General features: G+C 42.0%; 1 protein-coding gene across 1 annotated transcript in view; it reads right to left on the bottom strand.

Moving 5' to 3' along the window:
* The window catches only part of gpatch8 (G patch domain containing 8), a 118,199-nt gene that overhangs the window by 79,101 nt on the left and 23,371 nt on the right, over window positions 1–15,727 (bottom strand). The window lies entirely within an intron of this gene.

Genomic DNA, 15,727 nt, shown 5'->3' with positions numbered 1-15,727 from the left:
AAAAGAAGAAAACAATCAGTTCATGTGGTGCTTCCAGTATGCAACCGTGGAGGACTAGTGCCCAAACATGCACCTCATTTTATCGTCTTTTTTATAGGAATTAGTGAGGAACCTGGGTCACCTTTATGAATATGTGGATGACAGCATCAGGCCAGGCAAAAAAAAAAAAAAGCAGAACTAGCGACTAGTGTGTAATCTCACCGCACTGTGTACACATAACAGTAACCCTGACCGCTGGTGCTACCATTTACTGATCCAGGAAGCCCTTGTGCAGTACAACCCAGCAGCCTGCATGGCTGATACTTGATGTCCTGCTGCTTAAAAAAACCTGCCTGTGCTGGTGACGTCTCTGGCTGGTCTTTGAAAAGCTTCACACTGGATGGATGATTCAAACTCGGCCTACTTCAGCTGAAGTCTGACAGGAGTACATGTACTGGTCAAAGACAAAATGCTCACACACCCACCACTATGGTGACCAAACTTACTTGTTTAGAACTTCCTTTTACACAATGCATTTCAGGTTCCTTTCTGATACAACAAAGGTGCCTTGTAGAATATACCACTTTTGTAAATTTCTACTTAACAACTAGCTGTCCCCCTCGGCTCTGTGAAACAGTACAGCAATGAGGACTCTGCCCAGCTCCCCAATCCTGACATCACACTTCCCCTCCCCTCAGCCCGCAGCCTCTGTCTCAGATTAGCATGAATATATCACTCCTGTAAGTGAACTGTGATTCTTAACACGATGAGAGAAGTCGCAAAATCAACCAGAATGTTCAAGAAAATTCTACAAAAAAAGCCTGATCTAAATCCATTAAGTAGTTCTCTCGTTCCTTAGTTAAGGAGAGGTAGTTGTTTTTCTTGGACTGCGATGTTCTTCTTCCACCATGCAAAGCGCTTTTTGTTCTGACCAAATAACTCAATTTTTGTCTCATAAGTCCAAAGCACTTTGTTCCAAAACGAATCTGGCTTGTCTAAATGAGCATTGGCATACAACAAGTGACTCTGTTTGTGGCGTGAGTGCAGAAAGGGCTTCTTTCTCATCACCCTGCCATACAGATGTTCTTTGTGCAAATTGTGCTGAATTATAGAACGATGTACAGATACACCATCTGCTGCAAGATGTTCTTGCAGGTCTTTGGAGGTGATCTGTGGGTTGTCTGTCACCATTCTCACAATACTGCGCATATGCCACTCCTGTATTTGTCTTGGCCTGCCAGACCTGCTGGGTTTAACAGCAACTGTGCCTGTGGCCTTCCATTTCCTGATTCCATTCCTTACAGTTACAGAAACTGACAGTTTAGACCTCTGAGATGGCTTTTGTAGCATTCCCCTAAACCAGGAGACTCAACAATCTTTGTTTTCAGTTCTTTGGAGAGTTGCTTTGAGGATCCCATGCTGTTACTCTTCAGAGGAGAGTCAAAGGGAAGGAAGCACAACTTGTAATTGACCACCTTAAATCCCTTTATATCTCATGATTGGACACACCTGTGTATGAAGTTCAAGGCTTAACGAGCTCATCAACCAATCAGCATTGAGCAGTGACAGGCATTCAAATCAGCAAAATTACAAGGGGACCCACATTTGTGCACAGCCAGTTTTTCACAATTGATTTAATTTCATACAACTAAATACTGCGTCACTAAAAATCTTTGTTCGGAAAACACCGCAGTACTCCTAGGAAATGAAAGACAGACCAACGTTATCTTTGTGTTGAAAGGAAAGTCAATTATTATGCAGGCTATATATATATATATATATATATATATATATATATATATATATATATATATATATATTATATCATACACATACAGTTAGGTTAGGTCCATAAATATTTGGACAGAGACAACTTTTTTCTCATTTTGGTTCTGTACATGACCACAATGAATTTTAAATGAAACAACTCCGATGCAGTTGAAGTGCAGACTTTCAGCTTTAATTCAGTGGGGTGAACAAAACGATTGCATAAAAATGTGAGGCAACTAAAGCATTTTATAACACAATCCCTTCATTTCAGGGGCTCAAAAGTAATTGGACAAATGAAATAACTGGAAATCAAATGTTCATTTCTAATACTTGGTTGAAAACCCTTTGCTGGCAATGACAGCCTGAAGTCTTGAACTCCTGGACATCACCAGATGTTGGGTTTCCTCCTTTTTAATGCTCTGCCAGGCCTTTACTTTCAGTTGCTGTTTGTTTGTGGGCCTTTCTGTCTGAAGTTTAGTCTTCAACAAGTGAAATGCCTGCTCAGTTGGGTTAAGATCAGGTGACTGACTTGGCCATTCCAGAATTTTCCACTTCTTTGCTTTAATAAACTCCTGGGTTGCTTTGGCTGTATGTTTTGGGTCATTGTCCATCTGTATCATGAATCAATTTGACTGCTGTATTTAGCTGGATTTGAGCAGACAGGATGTCTCTGAACACCTCAGAATTCATTCGGCCGCTTCTGTCCTGTGTCACCTCATCAATAAACACTACTAGTCCAGTGCCACTGGCAGCCATGCACGCCCAAGCCATCACACTGCCTCCCTCCACCGTGTTTTACAGATGATGTGCTATGTTTTGGATAATGAGCTGTTCCACGCCTTCTCCATACATTTTTCTTGCCATCATTCTGCTAGAGGTTGATCTTGGTTTCATCTGTCCAAAGAATGTTTTTCCAGAACTGTGCTGGCTTTTTTAGATGTTCTTTAGCAAAGTCCAATCTAGCCTTTCTATTCTTGAGGCTTATGAGTGTCTTGCACCTTGCAGTGCACCATCTGGATTTACTTTCATGCAGTCTTCTCTTTATGGTAGACTTGGATATCGATACGCCCGCCTACCCCTGGAGAGTGTTGTTCACTTGGCTGGCTGTTGTGAAGGGGTTTCTCTTCACCATGGAAATGATTCTGCGATCATCCAGCACTGTTGTCTTCCGTGGACGTCCAGGTCTTCTTGTGTTGCTGAGTTCACCAGTGCTTGCTTTCTTTCTCAGGATGTACCAAACTGTAGATTTTGCCACTCGTAATATTGGAGCAATTTCTCCGATGGGTTTTTTCTGTTTTCGCAGCTTAAGGATGGCTTCTGTCACCTGCATGGAGAGCTCCTTTGACCGCATGTTGTCTATTCACAGCAAAATCTTCCACATGCAAGCACCACACCTCAAATCAACTCCAGGCCTTTTATCTGCTTAATTGGTAATGACGTGACGATGGACTTGACCACACCTGCCCATGAAATAGCCAAAGAGTCAATTGTCCAATTACTTTTGAGCCCCTGAAATGAAGGGATTGTTTTATAAAATGCTTTAGTTGCCTCACATTTTTATGCAATCGTTTTGTTCACCCCACTGAATTAAAGCTGAAAGTCTGCACTTCAACTGCATCGGAGTTGTTTCATTTCAAATTCATTGTGGTAATGTACAGAACCAAAATTAGAAACAAGTTGTCTCTGTCCAAATATTTATGGACCTAACTGTACATACATACATACATACATACAAATACACTAGCTGTGTAAGCCTGGGCTGTAAAAAGCACGGGGTCTTAGAAACTATTGAAATCATCAGAAAAAAAAAATAATGAAATGTAGAGATGTCAGGTAATTGAAAGAAACTACTCTGGACGTCTCTCTCCTAGGAGGATTCGTTTTGCCGACGTGCTCGCTTTGTTTGCGAATTAGCGGCAAAGTGACTGATTCTTTCTTCGGAGGTTTCCCTTAATCGACATGCTGGCCTTGCTTGCATATCCTCAGAAGCAGAGCCCTTACCACGACTCCACCTCTCACTTCCGGGCCAGACAGACATACACACACTTCCACACGCAGACGTTTATATATAAGAAATATAGATATCTATATAAATAAAAGCCAAATACCACTGACTCATTCATCATGAAATCTCCTGAACCATGAGGACTTGGGACTTGAACTTTGGAATGTAGGTTACCCTTGGTCCAGGGGTGCTCGCTAAGAAACGGTTTTAAAAATTTCTTGGTCCAAGTATGATCTGTCTGAATGTCTGCCTGCTTTTCACGAGAGAATTACTTAACGGATTTAGATCTGGTTGTTTTCCATAATTTGCTTGAACTTTCCGGTTGATTTTGCGACTTCTCTCATCACACTAAGTACCAGAGTTCGCTTGCGGTACCGATGTATTTATGCAAATCCAACAGAGTGGCTGTGGGCTGAGAGCAGGGGGCGGGGCCTTCCTCATTCACTCGCCAGCCTCTGTTCGAGTCGCTCTACCTCTTGGTGTTGAAGCGCACCTCACCTCCGCCATACCCATTTGTTCAGCAGACATTATCATCTACAGTTTGTTAAGGAGTAACGGCTGATGTTTTTGAGAGAGAGATCAGAGCTACGTGTGTTTTAGAGGGTACCTGCTGATTGCCAGAGATATCACGGCCACACATGTGCTTTTCTCCCTACACGGGGAACGCTCCCCCATCAGAGCTGAACATGATCAGATATAGTGCCAACGTCTATCGATTTGTAAAGTTTGTCTAATTTCATTACTACGTGGGCGAAGCCACCGGGTACAATCGATCGATAGATAGATAGATACACAGCACGCCTGTAAGATCACTATAGCCATGTTTTCAATGGTACTGTTTTTATATTACTGTTTGGTGGGGTCGTTACTGGTAATTTGTGGCCTACGGCTATACTGAGAGTTTTATTTATTGAATGGGACACTTTACTGCAGAGCTCAACCTTACAGGAATGGTTAAAAAGTGACATATTGTTTTAATAAAATTAACTTTCACTGATGGCAGTTGCCTTTTTACAAATCAAAACCTAGAAGAAGAAAACTAGAGAAAACCATTTATCTATTAACCGCGTGTTCAACTGCCTGGCGGCTCTGAAGGAAGTGGTTGCTGACTGACCAATTATTTTGTAAAATTCCCTCACACAATGAAGTGGGAAAAAAAAAAAAGGAAGATGCAACCTCCCCATGAAAAACCATGATGTTTAAATAGTATTAAAGTATTACAAATATTTTATTATGTGAAATGGAAAGTGAGAACCATGTCTTCATGGAAAAAACTACATGTGTGTTACAGCTGTGGCACAAACGTGCATGAAGAATGGACAATCTTAACCTCTGTAGAGCAAAACCTAGTGGAGTGGAACCTTTGAAGACTTTGACAGTTCTGCTAACGGTGTCAAGCAGCTTCTGGACTGAGCAGCTCACTTCTGAGGTGCCACGCTCACTCGTAGACAGGCAGACGACATTTAAAATGTGTTCAGAGATGACCTAAGGCAGGTAAATCTTCAAAAAAACTCCAAGTGAAAGTGTTGACCCATAACATGTCCCGTATATGTGTATATAAATTCACATTTATAGGATACTAGTCATTTAGCCTGTTACAATAACGGGCGCTAGAACAGTAGTGCATAATGGCAAGGGACTTTGACCTCATTCTTTTTGTTGGTCGTATTTTTCTTTCTTTCAGCCTTTCTTTTGTTGATGTTTACTTGCTGAGCTGACCGTTCTTCGTGGGCTGCCGCCGTGTATTGTGTGTCTTTAATTTTCTGTGACAGTAATACTGTCTTGTACGGCTCTATTCAATAAGGGCGCGCACAAAAAGGCGAGCTTCAAAAGGGCGACCTCAATTGAGCGCGGTGAATAAAGGCGTTCGTAGATAATTTAGTTCAAATGGCTCTGGAATATGTGAAGAGCAACAAAGGTGCAGATCTTTATTTACGCGCACCTTTATTCGCTGCGCCCAATTGAGGTTGCCTTTTTGTGAGCGCCCTTATTGAAGGATGCCGTCTTGTACGTCCCTGGCATGTACGTCCGTAATATACCTTTAATTTTCTCTGGCGGTAATACAGGCGTGCGCGTCGGTAATATGCGTTTAATCTTCTCCGACAGTAATACTGGCTTGTATGTGGCTGTAATATGCGTCACTGTATTGTGTACCTTTAATTTCCTCTCGCAGTAATACTGGTTTGTATTTCCGTAAAACGCCTCTAACTTTCTCTGACAGTAATATCACGCATCACACCGTGCCCCGCGCATGCACACTTCACCAGAAGACACCCACACACGGACACCTGGACGCACACAGGGATTTTATTCAAGAGGATGCTATGAGATGCACATTTATTCACATATACACGAAGTGCAGAAAGTCAAAAACGCTGGGAGTTCCAGCAAAATGTGTTTTAGCAGCCGAAATGTTTGGAAGAAAAAAGACCAAGGGATGGATTCTTACTTATTTGTGCATGAAACATTCACCTACAAGCCCCCCACATACATTTGTGTGAGAAGTGGGAACAAAGTGGAGAAAAAATGGAAAATAAAAACCATCAAAGTGAGTGGGGGGGATAATAGCATAAAAAAGGTCATATTTTTTAAGAGTGTCAGCGTCTGAGATTTTAAGAGATTGAAAATCCCCCAAACCCCCCCACCAATTTACCTGCTATGTAACAGAGATGATTAACATCACAAATGGTCACAGCTCAAGAGTCTTGATCACATCAAACAGAAAACCACCGTGACACTCCTGTGGCTGTGGGTAGCAAGGAGGATAAAAATGATATACAAGTCACAACTCTGAGCATGGACCCCTAAATGAGGTCGTGCCGACACTACACTACGATGCAAAAGATACAATAATCTGGTGTTCACATTCCTATTTAAAACGTCACTGCAGTATCCAAATCTGAAGTGACCCATTAAGTCGCTGTGAACTTTCAAAGGGAGGCACACTGCAGCAGTGGGTTTGGTTTTTTGTTTAGTTGCTCGCACATTTCTGTTCTTTTTCTGGTGTTCTTCACTTCAAACGACTGTCAAAATGGCCCTAACCTCGCACAAAGCATCTTTAAATTAGATTTCAAATTCAGGAGCAATCTTATAATTGGTTCCACTCTGCGATTCACTTGAGTTGACAGTTCCAGTGACTCAAGAGTGGCGGGATGTTTGCAATGGCATCCTTAAATATGACATGCCTGACATCGAAAACATCAAAACTTAAATCTGACACGATCCCCGTCACTCCCAAAGGAAATGCCTGCCAGCAGTTCTCACTTTCATTACCTAGAATGCAATGCAAATAAACCATGTTCTGATATCCCACTTATTAAAACAAGTTAGGATTAGCTGTACCCATTCCATAACATGCCAAAGAGGTTCTTCCACCCACCAAAGAAGAAAAAATAAGCAACAAGGGAATGGGGTGGGCACAGTGACGCAGAGTGCTGACAACAAAGGAGGAGTGATGGGAGAGTAGGAGCTCCGCACTTCACAGCCTGGAAATCAAGTAAATGAAGAAACTGACAAATATTCAAAATAAATACACAAGTCACGGCCACTGAGACTGGCTGTTTATCTTCCGATACATACAGAACAATTTTAAAACAAGTCACACACATATATTGATACAAATCAGATCTACGTGACCAAAATGAAACAAACACTCCTCAACTGTGCTTTAAACTTACTTTTAGTCTCGAGTACCTTAGGCGTGTCACTATCCAAACCCTAAAGACACAATCAAGCGTTCATCTTATTGTTTTGGCCACAAAAATGCCAAGTTGATTTAAATGTTTTATGAAATAAGCAGGTGTCCGTCCTGCTCATCAATAAAAACACTCGTACAGGCAGAAAACAAACGACTTTAAAGGTCTGATTTACTAATCCAGCAAGAAATGGACAGGCAGTGCAGACTCACTGTGGTTATCCGGCACACACGGCTTCCTCTTATGTTAGGGTTTGGTCATGGATGGCACATTTCGCCCCTGGTAATTTTCACCAACACTGTATTGCAAACTACTTTGAAGATACATATATTGGAAGAAGACAACGGAGAGGCCGGCAATTACCAATTTTTTCAATTGAATTATGGAATGTTTATGAACGTACGCTGAATGATCAGCAACATACGAACAATCACGTGGAGGGATGGCACAGAGGATTTCAGGAAACTTGTGCTACACTATTCCCAAATATTTACAGATTCATTGATGCTTTAAAAAAAAAAAAAAAAAAACCAACAAGGTTTGCACAATTTCAAAATTACACAACTAGTTGCCAGTAATCCAGGCAATCAGAAAAACAAGAAGTCAGTCAGTCAGTCATTGTCCAACCCGCTGCTATTTCTGCTAGAATCAAAGGAATAGCCCAAAATTCTGAAAATCGTAATGTAGCTGATTACCTTAGAGGCATCACATTCAACTTTGAGTTCTAATCAATAATTTTATAAATGGAAATCATTTTTTGTGAACATTAAAATTACAAAGATATTAATTTAGTACACAATTGTATTTCACGTACAGTCAAAGTAAAAAGTATGTGAACACTTTGGAATGATCTGGTTTACTGCATGAATTGGTCTTAAAAAGTGATCTGATCTTCATCTACAGTAAGTCCCAGGTCCTGATAGAGACAATGAGCTTCAGCCAGTGACACACAAACAATTCTACTCTTTCATGTCTTTATTTTACAAACGCATTCAACGTTCACAGTGGTAGTGGAAAAATTAAGTGAGCCTTGGGATTTAATAACTGGTTGACCCTCCTTTGGCAGGCGCTTAGTGTCACTGCAGATCAGACCTGCATATCCTGCGGGGGGAGTTTGAGCCCATTTTTCCCTGTAGAACAGCCTTAACTCTTCCATATTCCTTGGTTGTCTTCTGTGTGTGGATCTCCTCAAGTCATTCAATAGGATTGAGATCTGGGCTCTGACTGGTCCACTCCACAAGGCCGAGTTTGTTCTTCTGAAGCCATTGAGCTGTGGATTTGCTGCGATGTTTGGGGTCATTGTCCTGTTGCATCACCCAGCCTCTCCTGAGCTTAAGTTGACGGACAGACACCATCACATTATCCTGGAGAATTTGTTGATAAACTTGTGAATTCATTTTCCCCTCAATGATGGCAAGCTGTCCAGGCCCTGATGCAGCAAAGCAGGCCCAAATCATGATGTTCCCTCCACCATACTTTACTGTAGGGATGATGTTTTGATGTTGATATGCAGCGCCCTTTTTACACCAAATGAAATTCTGCTTGTTCCTCCCAAATAGCTCAATTTTGGTTTCATCACTCCACAAGACATTTTCCCAGTACCGCTGTGGAGTGTCTAAGTGCTCCTTCAGTAATGTTCTTTTTGGATAGCAGTGGCTTCCTTCTTGTCCTGCCATGGACTCCTTTCTTGTTCAATGTTTTGTGTATAGTTGACTCAGTAACAGAGATTTTAGCCAGTTCTAATGACTTCTTCAAGTCCTTTGCTGTCACCCTGGGGTTCTTCTTTACCTCATTGCTGACTTTGCGTTGTGCCCTTGGGGTCATCTTGGCAGGGCGCCCACTTCTAGGCAGAGTAGCCACAATACCAAACTGTCTACATTTATAGACAACTTGCCTAACAGTAGACTGATGAAGATCTCAGATCTTTAAGATGACTTTGTAACCCTTTCCAGCCTTATGTAGATGAACAATTCTCTATCGTAGCTCTTCAGACAGCTCTTTTGTGCGACACATGATTCCCATCTGGATATGCTTCTTGTCCAAAGCTCAAACTCAAACTTTAGAGTGCTTGTGATCCAACAAAGTCATTCAAGGCCGCACCTCTGAACTCGTGTCATTAAATGGACTCCAGGTGTGCAAAATTCAGACTGCAATGCGCTTTTTAAAAAGTCATTAGCTTAGGGCTCACTTACTTTTTCCAACCTTCAGTTTCACAGTTTGAACAATTTATTCAATATGGTCAAAAATTCTCTGAAAATCTGTGTATCTTTAGTTCTAGGAGACTGTGTTTGTTCATTATTGGGACTGACATGAAGATACGGCCAGGTTTTATATGGGAATTAGACATAAATAGAGAGAATTCCTAGGGGTTCACATACTTTTTACTTTGTATGTTTTTGCACAACGGCATGTGATATTAATTTTTGTAAAATTGCTTGGATTCATTTAATCGAAATAAAAAAATTTATTATGTTTACAGAGCGTTTCATTCAAGTGATACACTATTGTTAACTTTATCATTTTGTTACAAAAATGTTTAAATTAGGAAAGTCAGTTTTGAACGTTGAGAACAACTATTCACTTTATTTTTTCTAGAAACTTCCAACATTCAAAACGTCCGGGTGTGGGTATTAGAAGTTACTGGGGTGGGGGGAGAAATATCATGGAGGCAGAATGTAGTGGGAACAAAACGTGCCTGTGAGAGGCGAAATTTCTATAAACCGTCATGGATGGATGGATGAAACTTTGTTTTTCCCCAGGTGAATTTAACTCTCTATTCTGATAGGCGGAGAGGTGGCCCTGAGGCCAGGGATCTGTGCCGGCAGTCAGAAGGTTGCCGGTTCGAATCCTGTAAATGCCAGAAGTGATTCCACTCTGCTGGGCCCTTCAGCACGGCCCTTAACCTGCAAATGCTCCATCCTGATTATGACAGTTAACCTTCATCCAACCCTGCAAGCTGAAAACTTGGGGGCATTTAAACTAGAGTGGTGCCGAAGTGTCACCCGTTGCACGGCTACGCTCGTCATGTGCATGATCCCATCAACTTCTCTCTCTCTTGATTGGCCCATTTACTCAGCTTACATTTTTTTTCTTTTCAGATGACAAAGTGCAAGACTCTCTCAAGACATGTGAACATGGAAATCTAAACATTCACATAACTGACCAGAGTGCATGCCAACAAGGTTTTTGCCATATTTAATGACTTTCATTTTTTCAGTATGTGAACATTTTCTGAAGAGTTTAATACCTCTCTCTCTCTCTCTCTTATTGGCCCATTTACTCAGTTTACATTTTTGTTTCTTTTCAGATGACAAAGTGCAAGATATTCATCTCTTCAAAACAAACTACACCCATGTTCACCTTACCTCAGACAAAGGCGGATTGTTAGGGTTAAAGCAGATTTTGGTTTAACAGCTCTTTAAACGTTATTCACACTTGCTGCTGAATTAATAAGACTGATACGTGGGAGTTAAGTTAGAACACGTAACAAGAGTGTAATATTTTGGCAATGTTAACTCCCAGGATTTTAAGGAAAGTGTAAATATATAAAATGGTGAAGCTGGATGTAACATCGGGGGGGGGCGGGTCTGAAGAAGATGACAAAGTCACATAGAAAGAAAAAACTGGAAGCTGCGAGGAGTAAAAATGACAACAAGATGTGGACACGCAGCACAAAGCCAGTCACAGCATTATGCTACTGGGCTTTCAAAAGAACGTAATTTATTTATTTATAGAGCACTTTTTAAGTGAGATGCATCAAGTGCTTTCCAACAGCAGAACAAAAAACCATTACAATATTTCATATAAAATTAGATAACCAACCAAAAAGGGAATACAATTAGCAAGCCATTATAAAAAAAACATAAATAAATAAAACACATGATATAAAATAAACTAACAAGAAAGAAATGCTGGTCTAAAATAATATTTTTTAAAATCGAGATTTAAATGTAGTTATATAATTAGACGTTCTAATATCAAGTGGGAGGCCATTCCAGAGTTTGGGGGCCATAACAAAGCACGAGTCTGATGACCTAAGATGTCTACCTGAATGATAAAAGCTCAATATTATCTTTCAGGGCTGGTGTCGACTTTTGTCAAAATTTGGGGGTAGAGGACTGTAATCAGCTGTAAACTATGACAAAACTCGGCCTTACATTTTAGTTTGACTCTCTTTGCTAGAGGGAAAGTTAAATGGCTTTGCTCATTTCACCTCAGTTCCTTACATGTGTATGAGGAGCAAAGAGCAAACGGCCTCTAAAATGGCATCGACATCTGGCGAGAGACCAAAGCGAATGTGCCAAGCAAAATACTCCATGGATGTTTATACATAATTTCTTACTTGTCACGAGTTTCATGCAAGTGACCTGGAGATGGATATCAAAAACGAAAGTGAGGTACCAGCATCATCTGACCGGCCCCCAGCTGATCGTGGTGCTGAACACTTTCTTGTAGTTGATGCTCCTACATCAGCATTCGCCTGAGAGGACCACCACTTATGATGACAAGAGGTACAAACCATAATGCATCACACTGCATCCGCTACTGCCACCCACCTGCTGTGATGCCAAACATGCGCCAACAACAGTCACTGAACGTAGCAACAGACGTTTTATATTGACTTATGTGTCAAACCATTGCTTTGTGTGCTTTACAGTAAACTTGACTTTACTGGAAAAAATACTCAGCCCTCAATGAGTTAACAGACCATTCAGAGCTTTACAAGTTAAAAGTAGGACCTTAAACTGGATCCTATAACTAGCTGGCAGCATATATAATGAAGCTAAGACAGGGGTGATATGTGCAGAGCATTTAGACCTGGCGAGGAGTCTTATGCACCAATTGCAGCCTGGACAAACTGGTTTTGCTGAGGGTTGAGAACAAGGAGTTACAATAATCCAGCCACGAAGTAATAAAATAAAAACATGAATTAATTTCTCATTGTCCCAGAAACCCAATACGAGTCTGACTTTAACAATAATGCTTAAATGATAAAAACAAGACTGAACCCGTTATTTAACATGAAACTCAAAAGTTTCACTTTCAAATAGAGTCAAACAGAACACCTACGTTTCTGGCCACAGTATTAAAGTTAAGAGCTAGATAGGGAATCTTTAACCAAATTAGCATTCTGTCAGTCACCCATAATTAGCACTTCTGCCTTAGCTAAAGGAAATTAAGACATCCAGTTGTTAATGTGAAGCACAGCACAACTACCTGAATTATTACGGGCCAAAGCTAAATAAAGATGGAGGATTATCAGCATAGCAAGGAAAATGAATGTCACGCTATCTGATAAAACAGCATTAGGGTAGCACAGTTTAAACAGAAAGCAAGAAGTGATCCAGGCCAGAACCTTGAGGTACGCCATAATTTATGATGGAAGTGGAAGATACAGGGTGTGGGAAACAGCCCGGACACAGACAGATGGACATCATTTTGTCACCCAGCACACGTTTATTTACAATATGTACAAGTATGAACACGCACAAAACGTGCCGCAGCACCAATCACCACAGTCCAGGCCCTCAACAAATGCCTTTCCTTCAGACCGCCGCTTCCTCTCTCCTTCCAGACCTCGTCCTCTTCCACCCAACTCCAGCCTTGAATGAAGGGAGGCGGCCCCTTTTATAGGTCCCCGGATGTGCTCCAGGTGTGTCTCGGCAATCTTCCACGTGCCGGCTGCATCCCTGGAAGCACTCCAGGTGTCCCTGCGCCGCTTCCCCCCAGCACTTCCTGGTGTGGCGGAAGTGCTGAGGTCCAGGGCTGCCAAGGCATCCAGGCGCCCCCTGGCGGTGACCACGGACCCCTACAGGGTTGAGCTTCAAAGCTCCGCACCCATGGCCCCCAAAGCAACCAGGGCGGTCGCCCCCTCGTGGTCTGGACAATCTCTTGGCACCAAGTCTCACGTTTACGGTCCCCGCGAGATGCACCGTGGCAAGTCTCGCGGGTCTTTTAAATGTCTTTCGAGAAGATCACGTATCGTAGCTTTGCTTTTGCTTCCCAGAAGATTTTTTTTATGAATATATATATATATATATATATATATATATATATATATATATATATATATATATATATATATATATATATATATATATATATATTCATTGCATTCGTAGTCTGAGCCCCAACCTGAATTGTGTGGGTGCTCTTTGCATTATTTGACAGTAAAACTATGCAATATATAAAAGCCAAATACCACTGACTCACTCATCACGAAATCTCCCGAACCATAAGGACTTGAACTTTGGAATGCAGGTTACCCTTGGCTCATAGGTGCTCACTAAGAAACGGTTTTAAAAATTTCTTGGTCCAAGCATGATCTGTCTGTATGTCTGTCTGCTTTTCACGAGAGAATTACTTAATGGATTTAGATCCGGTTGTTTTCTATAATTTGCTTGAACTTTCCGGTTGATTTTGCGACTTCTCTCATCACACTAAGTAGCAGAGTTCACTTGCGGTACCGATGTGTTTATGCAAATCCAACAGAGTGGCTGTGGGCCGAGAGCAGGGGGCGGGGCCTTCCTCATTCACTCGCCAGCCTCTGTTCGAGTCGCTCTACCTCTCGCCACGTGTTGGAGCGCACCTCACCTCCGCTTAGCTAGCGATACCTGCTTGTTCAACATCTACAGATTGTTAAGGAGTAACGTTTGACGTTCTTGAGAGAGCGATCAGAGCTCCATGGGTTTTAGAGGGTAGCTGCTGATTGCCAGAGACATCACGGCCTTGTGCTTTTCTCCCCACATGGGGAACGCTCTCCCATCAGAGCTGAACACGATCAGATACAGTGCCAACGTCTATTGATTTTTTTAAAGTTTGTCCTGTTTCATTACTATGTGGGCGCAGAAACGGGGGTACAGCTAGTTAGGACTATAAAACAAACTCAATGTCTCTCCCTCCCCTCTCTCTCTCAGATATGTTTGCATTCTTTTAATTGTGAGACAGAACTGTCTTGTTATGGGGCACGTTTAAACTTTTGAAAAAGGAGACAAATGTTCTTTGGCAGTGTTTGAATAAAATTCCTGTCTCTACAACCTCCTGTGTTTCTGTGCAAATCTGTGACCCAAGAGTGACAATATACAGGTCAAAAAGTGCTTTGGAATGAAAAAAACAGAAAGGAAGTGGAACAAAGGCTGACGTATGGGGTTGAAATCTCGACAAGTCAAGTCAAGTTGGGGAGCATGCACCGGTACAGTGTGTTGCTGCACCCACTACACGACGTAACAATTCGGGATCCCAGTTTGCAACCCCCCCAGGAAGACAGGCGGTCCAGTCCCACCCTCCGGAAATGACCCTCAATCTGCCGCAGCCAGGTGTTACTGGGGCGACCCCTTGGCCTGGTCCAGCCACTCGGGTCCCCAACAATGAGGATCTTACGAGCCGGATCACCCTCGGGGAAATGCGCCACATGGCCGTAGTGCCGTAACTGACGCTCCCTTACAATGCAGGCCATGTGCCTCACTCAGGACTCCATGAGCAACACAAAGTCAAACCAATGGTACCTAAGGATTTTTTGGAGAGAGACAGTACCAAAGAAGTCCAGTCTTCATCTCAGGTCACTGGATAGCGTCCATGTCTCACAACCATATAGCAAGACAGGAAGCACCAGGACTCTAAGGACTTGAACCTTCGTCCTTTTGCACTGATATCGGGAGCACCACACACCCCTTTCCAGCAACCTCATGACCCTCTCATTCTCTCCCAATCCATCTACTGACTTCATAAGCAGAGTCACCAGAGAGATGAATGTCACTGCCGAGGTAAGTAAACCTCTCAACGAGGTCGACACTCGGACAGACACACTGCTGATGGCCGTACCCAAGAGGCCATTAAAAGCCTGGATGTTGGTTTTTATCAGGACCCTCACAAGCCCAGACACCCCCCCCCCCCCAGAAAGTTTTTATATTAAAAAGATCATGATAAAAAAAAAATTCAAAGTAAATGGAGATCATATTTGAAAAAAAAGAAATACCTGAATATAATAATTTGCAAACATAAAATTCAAAGACACAAAATGTAAAAAGAAAAGGTTTTGGTGTGCAGGTGTCCAGAACGTAAAATCTCGCTGAAGTTATGAAATACATTGGAAGCTGGTCACGTGGCATAAACATGAGGAAAGTTCAGCAGTCGGCACTTTTGCTGAAGAGAAATCCAAAAATGAATCCCCCATCTGGTTGTCATGCTGAGTGACGTCAAACAGTGCATCGAGGAACCTGGAAATAAAGTACAGTGTAATGACCTCGGATTTTTGCCATAGTGTCTAGCTGGGGACCCC

The sequence above is a fragment of the Erpetoichthys calabaricus genome, chromosome 14, assembly GCF_900747795.2.
Source record: "Erpetoichthys calabaricus chromosome 14, fErpCal1.3, whole genome shotgun sequence".
Lineage (NCBI taxonomy): Eukaryota > Metazoa > Chordata > Cladistia > Polypteriformes > Polypteridae > Erpetoichthys > Erpetoichthys calabaricus.
The sequence above is the reverse complement of the archived record's forward strand: the minus strand, read 5'-3'. Positions and strand labels throughout refer to the sequence as shown.